Below are 13,224 nucleotides of genomic sequence, written 5' to 3'. Positions count from 1 at the left end.
ACAATTATTTTCCAGTGATATTTAGATTCTTCATGCCGATTTTGACTGGTTTGTTCCTCATACCTAGCTTCTCACAAAGAAAACTTTACTTGTCCAAAATCTTACTCTCTTCCCTTAATTTTGTCCCCTCTCCTCCGTATCCTTTTCAAAACCCAATCACTTTATGTCAACCGGACACAGATTGTCCCTCCCCACCACCCCGCCCGCTGGCCTTTTTTGTTTCTGGTCTAAAAGAGGAAAAGAAATCAGCCTAAGAAAAGAGCTTTGCTGATTCCTCTCCAGTTTACGGATTTTTTTTTCTTCAGGAACTTAAGTTCATCTACATGTTTAGAGTCACAGAAGAAGGAAAACACTAGTCCATGTATTTATTAGCGAAAGGAAAGGAAAAGATTCCTTGTCTCATGTGCAAAAACTATAGTAGTATAAACTCTGCAACCTTCAATCTGCCCACACCTTCAATCACGCCACTGCCAGGGTCCTGACATCATCTTCAATCAATAAAATAACCTTGTTTCTCCTGGACAAACAGGCTGTCCCTGAGGACATTGATAGGGGAAGAAAGGATATCCATGGTTCTCTCTTTGAAAGTACAATTTGAATCTACATATTCAGCTCTTCTGTAATAACAACAGGGGAGCAGGGCCAAGCTAAATTCTTGGCCTCTCCCAGTATACCTCAATCAAACTCAGTTTTGGTTGAACCAGAACCCATTAGTGAGAGCCCAGATGTTTCTCAAGCCAAGTCCCAGAAAATCCACGCTACAAGGTGACCAGAGCAGACCAAATTCCTACCCTTCAAATAAGCTGTAAAATATACCTGTAAGATCTTTCTATCCCTTCTACCTCCTCTTCCTAGTCTTCCCCCCATCCTTATTCTGGCCAATCAAGATGAAGAGCGTAAGTCTGGGATACCTGTGTCTCTGCTAAATCTCGGTCAATTTGTTCCATATGATTTTACTTCCAGCTAAATGGAAAGGAGCCAGTTCAAAGCTTCCCCTATGTCTATGTATCTATGTGGATATATTTGTGCAGCACACACACACACACACACACACACACACACACAGCCTCACATACAAAGAGAGAGGCAAAATAGCCCCCTGAATTCTCTCATGTCCTCTCAGGTTGGTTGATGTTGTGTTCTGAAGAGTCCTAGAGAACACCTTTCCCAACAGTCTTGCAATCCAGGATACTAATTCCCTTCCTTTGGGAGGTAAGAAATAATAGTTCCTTTGCCGGTTACCCCTAACCTTTCAATGGATGACAGGCAGGCAGTATAAACACCATGGTTAAGAGCCTGGACCTAGATTCACACTGCTTAAGTTCAAATCCCAGATCTATGGGTTATTAACTGACCTCATATATTTCTCTGGACTTCCCCAAATCTTATTTCATCACCTGCAAGACAGGGATAACAGTGCTACTACCTCATAGAGCTATTATAAAGATTAAGGGAGGTAATCCATGTAAAGTACAAAACAGCCTGGGACATAGTAAAGGCTCAATAAAATCTGCCTCTTAATATTATTTCAAAGTGGCCTTTTTTTTTTTAGAAGACCACAGAAAGTTTATAAATTAAAGTTTTTGGTTGTCTTTAAAACTTTTATTTGCCACTTAGTCTTTGTGCATGCAAGGGTTCTTAGATCAGCAAAGGCCAAAACTAGAAAGACTCTTAGGAGACCATCTAGTGGTCCAAACCCCTCTTTCTGTATAATGAAGGTACTAGAGCTTGACAAGGTTCAGAGCCAGGGCCAGAATGCAGGTTTTATTACTCCTCAGGAAACAGTCCTTCCACTATAATATATTACCTAGCATATTAGATTCTATGTATAAGATGCTTAATAAATATTTATTAAATTGAATGGGCTCTGGTTTTAAGAGACTATAGACCTGGCTCAATACTACCACCAATTTTCAATTCCATCAGTAGTAAACTGTTAATGGCAGGAGGAAAAATTCAAAGAGGGAAGACAGATGTGTGTAGTTAGAAGTATGGCAGAAAGACCTTGCAAAGCCTTTCCTCTTTAGGCCAAGATTGGCAGGTGGGTCGGAATGTAACATGAACCTCCACTGATCAATATTTCCAGGCCTATGTTCTTGGTCTGGTCAATGCCATACCAACTTAGAATTTGGCCTCACTTTGAGTCTAGCGCTGGCTTAAGAAAAGGGTTTGAGCTGGCCCCACCTCTTTGCTTCTAGACCTACCTCTATTTAGATTATGTTGTAAGATTATTTTAGGAACCACAACAGGCCTTCCTTCGCATTTCCAAATCTTACTGACAATCAGTGTCAGTTATCTTGTGTTTGAGATGGTAACTCAAAGGTGTGGTCAACTGGGTCCCAGTTTTACTTTTCTGTACTCTAAAGCAATTAACTTGAACATATTCATAGGGAACAGGAGATGATTAACCCCGAAGTGCACATGAGCAGTGGCAAATTTAGGAACAAGAATACTGTTGCCATCACCATGCCATCTCCTTCCACACACATCCATTCCATGGGAAAAGTAGAGCATGTCCTCACATCCCATATCTCCTTGCCTCAGAAAAGGGGTAAGTAGTCCATGAAACCAGACTGAGCATAAACTGAGAAAGGTTTAAAAATACACCTAGAAGCTGCCTACTTTACCAATTTCCTATCATCGGTGATATACTACTCATGTTTATTTTTGTTTTTAGTTTCTTTAAAAGTAATATAAACACAACATGCAAACACTTGTAACTAAGAGGAAGACATCACTCATACTCCCAGTACCTCGAACTAAACGTGGTTACCAATAGAGAATACTTCCTTTAGTTTTTTCTATGTGTGTTTGTGGTTTTACAAAGCCATGAAATATTAATGTACACAGAAGTTCGGATCCTACATTTCACTTTATCATAACCACTTTCACCATGGTGTAGACTGCGGTATAGACTTCACAACATGAGTGTGTCAAGATTCACTTACCCAATTCTCCAATTGTTAAGACATTTACGTGGCTCTCAGTTTTGTGCCACTCTAAATAATGTTACAAAAAACATCTTTGAGACTTGGCCTTTTCAATATTTTGGATTTGTTTCCTAATGATAGACTCTCAGAAGTGAAATTAATGGGTCAAGGTACATGAATGTTTTTAGACAACCCACTACAAAAATGAAACTAGAAAACACCAAAGCCCCATGAAATCTCTCCTTCATTTAATGAAACTTTCTCCTCTCCCATTTTTCCACCAGGGCAGAGCAGGACTCCTGGGAGGGAAAGAAACCAAGAGAAGCAGTGTAGTATCCCAGTGACTTGCGAAATGGCAGAGTGGAATGTGGGCTCCCCTGTGAAGCCAGCTTGCATGCACTTGCCCCAAATTGCCACCCGGCCAAGAAGCTAATTAGTAAAAGCATCAGGTGGGTGAGAACAGGTTCATGGCCTGTAATGGCTTATACCATGTTTCATTTTTGCCCTTGGAAAGATCTGACAGTCAGCTTGAAGACATTCAGTTCTAGTGACCCAGCCTGCTACATTTTGAGAATGTGTTAGTTTTTAGATACCAATCTTCAATATACTGTAAGGGCATTTTCTCTGTATAGAACTAAGTATACATGACCAAGGAGCCTATGTGTGTACCTCTATTTTCAGCCCCAGTTAAGGTGCCACATTTAAGGTCAGCTCTGTTTAATATTATATGACTAAGTGGCACCTGTCTTAGATGGTCAATGTGTTATAGACAGAGGTTTATTTGCAGACCCAACCATAAAAGTCATCCAGTTCTAAGCAGAGAAGGCAACAGGCCAGAGACGCCCTGCTTGGCAAGAGCCGGGACAACAGGCATTTCTTTCCTGGGCTGCTTAGTCAGAGCTCTCAGAAGAGGGTAGGTCCTCTTTCCACCTTCTCCTTGAAGGTTTTTCTCTAATCCTTCTCGATCTTCCCTCCCCTCCCACTGCTCAATATGGAAAATTAATTCTTTTCCCTTGGTATTGCCACTGGACTTTGAACACATCTCTATCGCAGCGTGACCACACCATATTTTCCAAATTTATTGAGCATTTACTGTAGCCAGGCAATGGATAGGTCCCAGAGTGGATAAAAAAAGAAATAAACCAGAGTCCAGTCGAGCAGAGGGGACACAATACAATGGGAAACACAGAGGACCCTGCAAAAACGTCTGGGCCACCTGAGCAAAGCTTCTCAGAGGAAAAGATCAATGAGCTAAAGATGAGACATCTGATAACCAGTTTGATACTGGGGAAGTTGGAAAAGGAGGAGCCAAAGATAGGCTGAGATATATCTTTGGGAGTCATTAGCATATGGATAACAGGTAAGGTCAAAGAATGGGCTGGAACGTGTAGGGCAGAAGCAGAGCAGAACCAAGGATGAAATTAAGGATGGACCCTTGAACCGATCATTCCAGTGTCAGGTACTTTGCACATGTGGTAGTGAGACAGAAATTTCTTTATTTACCACATGGTAAATACCCCACCCCATACCCATACCTTCAATCTAGACGTTGGAGTACATGCTTCAGGTACAGAAGTCCCCAGTTGCAATGCAGAGAAAGAAAAAGAGAAACAGAGGGAGAGAGACAGAGACAGAGAGAGAGACAGAGAGAAAGTTAATTTTGTCTTTTAAGCTTCTAAGTAGCAAGGCAGAAATTGGAAGTTGCTAGCATGCAAGATATTAGAGGTTATGGACTGGGTGCATGATCTTCCTCCATATCCTTCCCAACACCAAAAACGTGAACTAGCACATAAAATATGCAGAAGAGTTGCATACTGCATGTTGAGTAAATCACAACTTCCCAAAGACTTTGCTAGAGGCAACAGAAAGATGACAAGGAGTGAAAGAGAGAAAACCAAAAACAATAATTCTGTTACCTTTAGTATCTTAGCCTTTCTTCCAAGGAGAGAAAGCCTCTTTCCCTTCTGCTATTTGTCCTTCTCAGCAGCTCTGTGAGGAAATAAAGGCAGATGTGATTAATTCCATTTTACAACTGGAGAATCTTAAATCCAGAACAGACAGCTCATGATAACTAAGTTGACCAAGGTTTCACTGTGGCTTACTGGTGGGGCCAGGATCAGAACCCAGGTCTTGTGACTTCCCGCCCTATACTGGGTTACTAGACACAGACCTCTATGGAATGCTCTCTCCAGGGTTTGTTTTTTTAAATGTTTATTTATTTATTTTGACAGCGGGGAGGGGCAGAGAGAGAGAAAGAGAGAGAGAATCCCAAGCAACCTCTGCGCTGTCAGCGCAAAGCCCGATGCAGGGCTCAAACTCATGAACCATGACATCAAGACCTGAGGAGCAATCGAGTCGCTCACTCAACTAATGGAGCCACCCAGGTGCCCCGACTCTCCAGTTTTTAAGAGGACGGTTCAGAAGAGAAATACGTTAGGAAAGTGAAATTCTCTCAGAACTCTTAACAGTATCTTGAGCAAGCCAGTGCACTGCACCTATAAGAAAATATCTAAGACGTTTCCCCATATCAACACTGGAGCGGTTAAATGGAATTTGCAGGGGTGCTGCCCTAACATCATTGGGAGTTCCCTCTTCTGCTGTACCCCTTTTAAGGGAGCCCCATCTGCCTTCAGTCTGGTTTTTGTGTCTGACTGGGGCTCAGGTGCTGACTGCAGGTGTGGCATCCAGCAGGTGCATGGACAGGAGCCAGAGTTTCATATCTTCATACCAAAGGGCCTGAGTCACTCCCCAAAGGCAGCCCCTCCTCCTCACGCTGATTGCAGGGCCCGAGAACCTGTCTTGACTGAATGGCCACTGCAAAAGTAAATCTAGACTCTGCCTTCCCAGGAAGGCCTAGGGTGAAATCAGTTAAAGTGCAAATCAGAGAACCTAGCCAACTTTCCTACTCTCGGAAACTAGTGTAGGCATATGCTGTGGGCATAGCGTAACAGCATCAGGGAGTATACATACAGCACGTCTGTCCCCTACTAGTTACGGGGAACAGGGAGGACCACAGCAGACCCATGTTACATATTTAGCTACAGAGTTCTTATGCTACTGCAAATGGCCCTGAAACCTCATGAATGAGTATTCAGTCCGCTAAAAAAGAGTACAGGAGAAAGAACCCGCCAGGAACCCTGCCCTCCGGAGCCCATCGTGACCACGCTCCTTCAGGCTGCCAGGAGACAACCGCTTAGCCTAGTCACACAAAGTACCAGATCAGAATAGTCATTGCATTGCCCTCAAGGAAGCCTAACTGAGAGCCTGAGGCAGACAGAATGCTCTCGGGGGTAGAGGGAGTCATCCAAACTTTCTTAGCTCCAAAAATTGCATTAAAAAATCGGGACACTTGGGTGGCTCAGTTGGTTAAGCGTCCGACTTCAGCTCAGGTCATGATCTCACAGTCTGTGGGTTCGAGCCGCACGTCGGGCTCTGTGCTGACAGCTCAAAGCCTGGAGCCTGCTTCAGATTCTGTGTCTCCCTCTCTCTCTGCCCCTCCCCCGCTCACTCTCACTCTCTGTCTCTCAAAATAAAATAAAGACATAAAAAAATTTTTTTAATAAATTAAAAAAATCAATTTGCCTCCCCCTTCCCCCCTCACACACAGCAAAGAGAAATGAATTGCAGACAAAACCCACAAATGTTACCTTAATAAAATGGCTTATTGTCATTCACCATATTTCTCCAATTCATATGGGAAACTCAGATTAATAAGCTTTGGTTTATAGCCCGTGATCCAAAATGTAAAACTGGTTACTAAAATAAAATGTGATCACTGTATATAAACAGAGTGAGACAAAAATCTGAACTGAAAACCTAAATGTAATAAAGTGGAAATTAGATTTCTTCAAAATAGTCTATCTAAATAATTTTCCCCATCTGTGATTTTTATCTTAGTTTGCTATCACATGGAAAGAAGTGCCATTAATTCAATGTGAATCCTGCCCCTTGAAAACAACCAAAATGAGTAAGTGATGTACTAATTAGCTTCCTAATGGGGAAGGTTTTAATTGAACTATTCTATAACAACCTTCATCAAAGTTTCCAGGGCAACTTTGTAAAAGGATGTCAAACCTGGCCCATATTTTTATCTCCTTAAAAATAATTCTCGATGCACAGAAACACAGAAAGCTTATTTCTCTTCAATGCTGTTAACACTCAGGCCACTACATTTTCTGATGTCAGCAATCCCCTTCCCACAAATATTCCAAGTATGCACCACCGTCATTCTCCTTTCAATTATGTGGTTTCTCTGCTCCTTTACTGATTGAGTCCAGGCCTCTCGGATAATGAGAAGCATGTGCAGGGAAAATATGCTCTTAAAAAACACATACATCAGTTCCATCTACATTACGAAGGGGGGGATCATTTGTCCATATCAAAAGGATCAGAATGTGAGGTTTGCTATGGAATACATAAAGGAAAAATACATCAGCACCAGTGCCTAAAGTTGGGGGGCAGTTATGGTGATCTGAAGCAACACCAATAAGAATAAGGGAGACCCCTCCAAATCCACCCTTTCTAGCTTGGCCACATTTATATTTAATGTTATCTTAATGTTGCTTTGGGGGGTATTTGAGTTCTGACATACACATGGAAATGAGCCACGAATTGTACAGCAAGCATAAATATTCCATCATTAATAAAAACCAGCTGTGTATAAAACACTACAATGGCTGGGTTTCAGTTACTGGCTATCATCAGTATGTGTCACAAGCAAATATTACTCAAAACTTTCTCCCTTAAAACACACATACATAGACACACTCACACACACAGACACACGCCGAAATTTGTTTTACTCTTTTAATCTTTTGGAAGAGCTTTGAAGAACTCACTGATCTCTATGGCACATTTCAACTGATGTCTCTTTTTGAAGGTATTTTTCATCACCTTGCAAGATGCTAGAGTCCTCTTACTCGAACTTCAACTCACCCCATGGAAGGAAAATGTTTTACTTTTTAAAAAAAAATAAGCCATGAAGGTCCATAATATAAACGTTGGGATGATCAATTATAGTCAGTAAGGCACTGGGGCACCAAAGGGCACTGTAAGTTATAAGAGCAAAGCTCATTAAAAGTGAACACCTGCTCAGGACCTTATAATAAGCCTGCTCTGCCATCATGCAAACACCTTTCATCCAATGACCTCAAAGCATGTGTCCAATATGAAGCATGCCTAAACACCTCTGTGAGGTATTAATATCCCTGCTTCCCAGAAGGGTAACTGAAGCTCAGAGCAGCTAATTCATTTACCCTTGGTCACATGACAAGTCAGAGATGGTTGGGCACAGAAACCTGCATCCTGGCTTCAAGTCACAGAGTCTAATGTTATTTCATGGAGTTGGGGCAATAATGAAAGTGACTTTACAAATGTCGAGGACAGCCTATAGAGTTGAAAAAAAGTAGATTTTCAAAAATTATCTTATGAGATATTAGCAAATATATCCATCTGCATTTTCCCCATGAATATATAGCATTTAAAAAGTACTTAATTTGGAACTTTCTAAGTACTAAAAACCCATATTTCACTTTCCTATTCTGGTTAAAGGTATTTTATCTAATTTCTGATGAGCCACCAGTTTCCAGGAATGAATTCATCCAAAATGGAGATCATATGTATATTATGCCTTCTCTATGAAAAGAAAGTTAAAGGACTACGTAACTGAGCTTTCTCTATACAGTGAAGACCTCAAGTGAAGAACCCATTATGTGCGGGTCATCCTGCCACACCTACATGGCTTTAATTGTTTCGAATCCTTAGTTTCCTTACTATTTTTCTAGTCGAATTTAAACATATTATTTTCAAAGCTATGAAACAAAACATTTGTGCCTTTCTGCTTTTCCTTTCTTATTGGGGAAATTTTATAGTCTATCCAAATTTGTACTCTCTTGATGGTATATCATGATACATTGATTTAAGAACTCATTACTAATGATTTAGACAAAGTAAACAGTGAACCTTAGTTTTCTTTTCTCTTAAGAAAGTGGGGAGGGGTAACAGGAGGTCAACGGAGTAGAGTTAACAGCCTTGGTAGATACACAAACACCCCTAATTCACAGAAAGGTTTCGGGATTACTTATTAAATCTGTTAGTCTCTCCTGGCATTTCGAGGAACAAACATACATGATTCTTCGTGTGTACTCAGTCAGGTTCTGAATTCATTCTTCCACACAGGTTTACAAAACTAAGTCTTAGGTGGGCTTTTATTTAAAAGAAACTTTGTAAATTTCTATGACCCCCCCCCAACACCTATGTAAAATTCATGTTAAGAACAGAAACAAGGGCTTCAAAGGAACTAGGAAAAATCAAAGCCGGTGATCTGGTAGGATGATAGGATTCTTGATGAATTTTTGGGCAGGATCTTAGCTTTTTAATTTGATATGTTGTTAAAATACAAAACACAATGCATTTATATTGATATATGCTTAGAGGCTTTTTTTTTTTTTTTACATCCAGACAACAACATGATTGTATTTCTAACAACTGCTCTCCACCTCATTCTGGTACGAATCATTCACACTCACATCCCAAGTAGTGGTCTAGAAAGGGAACCATAAACTTTTCAGAACCAGCTCTCAAAATCACCCCGTCCAGCTCCTCACAATGTACAGAGGAGGAATTGCCAAGGGTAGTAAACTGAGTTAGAGATGGGCCTAGAGCCCACATCCCATGCACCAAGAGGCTCACTAGGAAAGTTTATTGTAGATTATTCGATGAAAAATGGCATCAGTTGCTGTCATTTACCAGAAGCAATTTTTTGGACCCTTAGGTTATTCAAATACAATAACCAGAATTAAATTTCTTTACGAACATGGGGTAGAGAGTCCTATCCTTAGACTTAGCAATATCTGTGAAGTCTGATTTATTTCCAGAAGGTCATACTACCTCCCATCTACAAGTGGTTGTAGGCTGGAGCTAAACATGGCCAGCATTATTATAAGCCAGAATGATTTAGAAAATTAACTCCATCCCATATAACAAAAAGATTTCAGAGGCCAAATAATTGCCTCACTTAATTCAAGCTATAATCGTTACAACAAAATTCTAATGTCTTCCTTTATGCAATACAGACGTTTCTGAGAAGGCCCCCATTATAGTGAAGTTTTATATATCAAGTCATAACTCAAAGGCACTAACTAGGAAAGCTACTTCTTTNTTCCCTCCCTTCTCTGAGTTAAAAGGGGTCAGAAGCCCACCATGGAAAAGTGCAGTGCAGTATGGGCAGCATGTTTAATGCCCCCTTAGTTCCTAGGACCAAATTCTAACCTTTGACTTGGGGGTGGAACCCTAGATTTTGGACCAAAGTCCACAAAAGGCAGCAAGGAACGAAGAAGTAAGCAAGACCAAAGACAACACGTCATAGAAAACCACCAACAAAAATTCCTGGGGACAGGAAATCAATGGAGCACAATTCTGAACAAATTGGTTTAGTCCCAAGCTAATTAACTTGTCAAGCAGATCTCTAAACCCACTGAATCCATGGGGGAAAGAGGTGATGNTGTATCATCCTAAAAGGCTCCGCCACGACCACACACACCTCTCTCCACCCTTTTCAGTGGGTTTTAGCTGCACTTAATGGGTGCAAAGGACAGTTTCTTCCAGACAGTCCCTAAGAATAGACTGTTCTCATGCATTCCAAATGCTCAGTCTCCATGGAAGAGGCTACCTGGTCACAAGCATTTCCCAAGAGCGAATATATCCTCTACTTCTCCTTGCTGATAACATCCCCTCCACTCCAACAAAACAAAACTTATAACCATCCTGAGAACTTTGGGGGACTTTTTGGAGGGAAAGGAAAAGAAACCTTAAGAGGGGAGTAGGAGAGTGTGAGAAACTCCTCTTGTTTCCAAATGGAAAAGGNCTTAATTAAAAAGACACCCTTTTAAAGAAGGCACAGGCCCTGGGAGAGTGCTCCTAGGAGAGGCATAGAAGCAGATGTACCCTCTTAGAATTCTGGCACTCAATGGGACCCCAAGGTCATAGCATCCATCCCTCTGTGTTCTGAATAGACTCCTCTTAAGGCATTCTAGAAAGCGTCTGATTTGCTCTTTACAAAACTTCAGAAAAAGCAAGTCCACAAAATGCCATGGCTATGCATTAGTCTAATAATCCCTCCTTCACCAACCAGAAATGAGCTTTCAGTTTCCAAATCCAAAATGGTATCGAATATGAATTTTTAAATTTCCTTCTGAAACCTTTTAAATTGGTAAACAGATCCCCAACTTTCACATAAAACTAACTACAACAAGCATGGTCAGAGGTTTACTTCATATCTAGCCATGAAGTTAGAAAAAGCACTTTTAATTTTATGGAGCCGCAGACTTTTCCAAAGAAAGAAGTATCTTAAAATGAAGTATGATGTAGTGCCAGAAAGTGTCTGTAAATGACACCGGATAAACCCATACAGAATAACTGGAACCTGAGTTATCATCTGTAAATAGATGCAACTACTCTACAACCACCTGGCTATTAAAATGTCCCAGGCCAGTTATAAAATGCAGTTTGGTCAGGCCAACTTTTCCCTCCCAGCTGATCTGAAAGATGATAGCCTTTAAAACTGTCGCCCTGTAACGTTCCTTCTCTCCCTTCCTGCTTTCCTTTTGCCCATTAAAATCAACCAACACAAGTATTTTAAAATGTAAGTAAATAATTTGTTCGTGAATAAGCAATGGATTGGTGACATCTTGGTTAACATCTTGGTGGTCTTTGAATGCCACCATTCTTAAAAGTTTGCCATGCTTGTCCAATTGGTGATAGGTGGGAGACGGGTGAAAATTTATCCTGCATTCAAAATGGTATTTCAAAGTATTCTTAGCTATTAAATGAGAGTGTTGAAAGGTCTAACTGAGAAGGCTTCACAAAGGCTGGCCTGGGAAAGGATGTTTCACAAAACCTTGTTCAAGGAGACTTAAATAACCTTAGCCCTCCATTATTGAAGATTATGGTGACTAATTATCTTCCTCTCTGAATGGGAGAAGAGGGTTATATTCAAAAAAGTTTTAAATGCCTCCCAACTTCCACTCTTAATGCGGTGGTTTGGAGCAGCAGGAGGACATAGGAGAACTAAATTAGACACTCCAAGGTGTTCTACAATTCTTTCTAAAATACATGTGAGAGATTGAAAATGCTGTTTCTCACAAAGGGTTCCTTTACTCTCATTTAATTGTATTTCGTCCTTTGCTGCAAATTATCATTGAACTATCATTAGTGGCGATTTACCAGACTACAAAGACTGTCACTTTCCCTCTCACTTTTCCTTTTCTTTGTTTTCACATATCAATAAATCCTTCTTGCTGTTGAAGTGCCAATGTACAGTGACCAAGGCTTGGGACCCTCAAGGCACCTGCATGATCCTGAAGAACGTATTACTAACATCTATAAAGCAGATAACGCGCAATCCCCTCCTCACCACCAAACACATACACACACACACACACACGTATATCAAAAGGAGTATAGCATTGTAGATTACTCCCAGACTTTAAGACTTCAAGAATTCACAGCCCCCGGGGGAGGGGAGTGTGAGCCCCCACCCCAACTCTAAACATCTAGGAGGAACGCATCTGCATCTAGCAATCTGAGATAAACGCCTGTAGACATTCCTTCTGAGGTAAATGTTGACCTGAAGTTCCTTCCCTTTTTTTGTGCCTAATTACCTAGATACCTACAAGCACCCCAGGAGCAAAGGAAATAAAAGTACCATCGAGTAGTGGTACCCACTAGCATCTCCGTAAGACGGGAAAGGAGCGCACACTCTTTAACCGATCTGAGTTGCTGCTCATCCTGGAAAACTCAAGGCCAGCTGCAAAGAAAGTAGAACACCCGGGCATCCCCACACGCATCTAGATCGACTCACTCACGCCGAGGGCACGATCAAGTTCAAGCCACCATGGATTCCTGCCCCAGTTCCCCGCGAAAAGTAACCATGCGTCTCCTACCCCTGAAGGCACCGAAGATAAGGTGACGACTCTCTGCTCGCTCAAGTGGCTTCGGTCCCGGGCCGGAGGCCAGGGATGGTCAGGGGGAAGCCCCAACTCCCGCCTGGTCCCCTCCTCGCTGCTCTGTCCGGGCTCTCCTTGGTGGCAGTGGACAGGCAGNGAGAACTAAGAGAAGATGAGGCGAAAGAGAGCGGAGATGGAAGAATAAATCAGGGGGTCTACCAGCTTGGGCAGCCAGAAAGCTCCTCGGAAGGAAGGGGCGTGACTGCGATGAAGGCAGCTCCTGGGCAAAGGATGAGAGGTAGGGGAGGGGAACGAATGGGTGGCTTTTCTTCTTGCGGTGAGCGGCTAGG

At 41.7% G+C, this 13,224-nt stretch overlaps 1 long non-coding RNA gene across 1 annotated transcript in view; it reads right to left on the bottom strand.

Moving 5' to 3' along the window:
* LOC144229839 (uncharacterized) overlaps positions 1–13,024 on the bottom strand; it is a 14,586-nt gene extending 1,562 nt beyond the window's left edge. The window contains exons 1-2 of the long non-coding RNA XR_013334622.1: positions 12,872–13,024; positions 4,847–4,919 (exon numbers count right to left, since the gene is read on the bottom strand). This is a non-coding gene — a long non-coding RNA (uncharacterized LOC144229839). The remainder of the gene's footprint in view (positions 1–4,846; positions 4,920–12,871) is intronic.
* Between the last annotated feature and the right edge of the window lie 200 nt (positions 13,025–13,224).

The sequence above is a fragment of the Crocuta crocuta genome, unplaced genomic scaffold (assembly GCF_008692635.1).
Source record: "Crocuta crocuta isolate KB4526 unplaced genomic scaffold, BGI_CrCroc_1.0 scaffold1230, whole genome shotgun sequence".
Taxonomy (NCBI): Eukaryota; Metazoa; Chordata; class Mammalia; order Carnivora; family Hyaenidae; genus Crocuta; species Crocuta crocuta.
This window is presented reverse-complemented; position numbering and strand designations above follow the sequence as displayed.